The following is a 2331-nucleotide window of genomic DNA, read 5'->3' as shown; positions in this document are numbered from 1 at the left end:
GTAAAGGAGGAATTAGCACAGCGCAGGAGGAGAAATGACAAGAGCAAAGATTAGAAACATTGATTCTTGCGTCCATTAGAAATTTGACCTTGAAGCGTAGAGGTCTGGTGTGTGGCGTTTCTTGTGTACTCAGCATGTATCTTGTGTCGTTGTACAAGTATGAGCGTGAGGCAATGAAAACTTGATGACAGCTTGGAAATGAGACATTATTAGGCAGGATTCTGGTTTTCACCTTTCCTGTACTTCTGATGTGTCTTGCGACTGGACACAAAGAACAATGGAGTAAGGAGGTGAGGGAGGAAGGAGGGAGTACAGAAAGGAGGAAAGAGGAGGGAACGAGCAGGTTGTGGAGTATGTAAGGTCAGCAGAGTCAGGTTTCCTGGTTGAGCTTAAATCTGCTCTATAACCATTAACACAAGTGACTCAGGCATCCAGCTTTCTCCCACTATTAACCACAGAGGTTACCAAAATAGGTCACAAAGGTTGATTCCCAGGGCACAGCAGATCTCAATAATGCTATTTGTTTTTTATTTGTGAAATATTATCATTGTCCTGGCAGAGGTCATTGTCAAAACTTTGGAGTGGAAGCCACTTACACTTCAGCAGTCTGTGTGTTTATGCAAGTGTTCACACATTGAAGTGGTTAGGGGTGTAGTATTTTTAAGAGGTAACCTAGACCCTTAGAGTTGAAAGTGGATATATACTCCTGCAGAAAGAATGGGATGGTGGTATTTACACTGACCTATACCACAGTAGGAGCTTGGAAATGTTCTGTTTTCTTTTCAGCCATTTAGATCTTTATTTTGTCCTGCTGAACCACATAGAAAAAAGAAGATCAACCTGTGCTCAGCTGATGAGGTTAATGCATACTGTACATGGTTACTTTAAAGGGATAGTTCACATTCTGTCATTGTTTGCTTACCCTCAAGATGGCCCATAACCGTAGTTGTGTGTCTTACATCGACCACACAAACAGAATATTTCTATCTACTTGAACTGCCAAAATTGACAGAACTGCCAAAATTTAAAGATAACAACCAAGAGGTAAAACAGAAAGCCACATGATGGATTCAACTGTCCATAAAACTTGGCTAATACTCGTATATAGATGGGACATAAACACAAAGACACAATTAGGTTAACGCGCATGTACATTACTGATTACAGATAAGAAGCAAAACAATTTAAATAAAATATATAATATGTTATGTGTCGCTCAGGGACTTCTGAAAATTTCTGAAAAGTCTTTTTACGGTTTTTCACCATAAATGATATGATCATTCAGGGATTTTACCTACCAAAACCACACATATGATGTATTTTACAATAAAATTACATATAATGTGATGTTAAAACATTTACTATTTGTCACTGAAAATTGAGTATTAACTTACTGTACAGTTACAGTAGCATTTTCACAGTCTTCTGTAAACATTACAAATATCTTTACATGTATACAGACCAGGGGCTGTGCTCTATTTATGCAAATACAAATACATTTTTAGCATTAAATTTTTTCAAATTTAGCTTTGGTTAATGTTTTATGAACCAACAATGACCAAATGACTATTGTGTTTTGTTGTTGTTGTTGTTGTTGTTTATTGTGAGTTTATACCTAATGCACTAATGGTAGCAATCCTCTTTTGCAAAATGTTAAATGTTTGGTAAATGTTTAAATATTACTGTTATATTTTATTTTCAATTATGATATTATTGGTGTTGGGGTTGGTTAATTGGCACAACTACATGTAATTTTTTATTGCAAAAAATTGCTTTAATCAACCCTTGGCTCCCCTATGAGGTTTCAAGTTTTGTTAGCTTTTTTTGGATGATATTATTGTCACGCTCGCCAGAGTGATGTCCCGCATCACTTCTCCAATCAAGGACGGTATATAAACTTATCCTCAACTCACCCCTATTATCTTGTCTCGGGTGAGTATGACCCGCATACTTCGCATGCAATCCTTTTCTTGAGATCTGCAAGGAAAGATTATAATTAGATGTGTTATTCATAGCTTGATGTTACTGTGATCTACTCTCCTTCTTCATCAACAACCTTTGTATGTATTACCTCTGATTGTAATAAAGCGCATTCACTGCAACTGGCTTCATCGTTCATCGCATGACAATTATGAAGTTTATGTCATAATAAAAAGAGGGACAGAGAGTTCCTTTCATTGTCTTTTTTAATCCATTTTTCAACATGCATTTCAATTTACAGTGCACAAAAGCAAATACTCTAAATGTCAACCTCTTCTGGAACATCATATTGGCTAAATCTGTTTGTCTTAAGAAGTAAACCCTCAGTCTCCTTTTTTTTCCAAAGCTTTC

At 36.5% G+C, this 2331-nt stretch overlaps 1 long non-coding RNA gene across 1 annotated transcript; it reads right to left on the bottom strand.

Moving 5' to 3' along the window:
* Window positions 1-559: 559 nt before the first annotated feature.
* On the bottom strand, window positions 560-2115 carry LOC143707218 (uncharacterized). The gene is made up of 3 exons (XR_013193109.1): window positions 2072-2115; window positions 1914-1977; window positions 560-811 (listed from the first exon to the last, which is right to left on the bottom strand). It is a non-coding gene; the product is annotated as an uncharacterized LOC143707218 (long non-coding RNA).
* Window positions 2116-2331: the final 216 nt, after the last annotated feature.

This window comes from Siphateles boraxobius, unplaced genomic scaffold, assembly GCF_051911475.1.
Source record: "Siphateles boraxobius isolate OS27281-9 unplaced genomic scaffold, OSU_SipBor_1 41, whole genome shotgun sequence".
NCBI lineage: Eukaryota > Metazoa > Chordata > Actinopteri > Cypriniformes > Leuciscidae > Siphateles > Siphateles boraxobius.
This window is presented reverse-complemented; position numbering and strand designations above follow the sequence as displayed.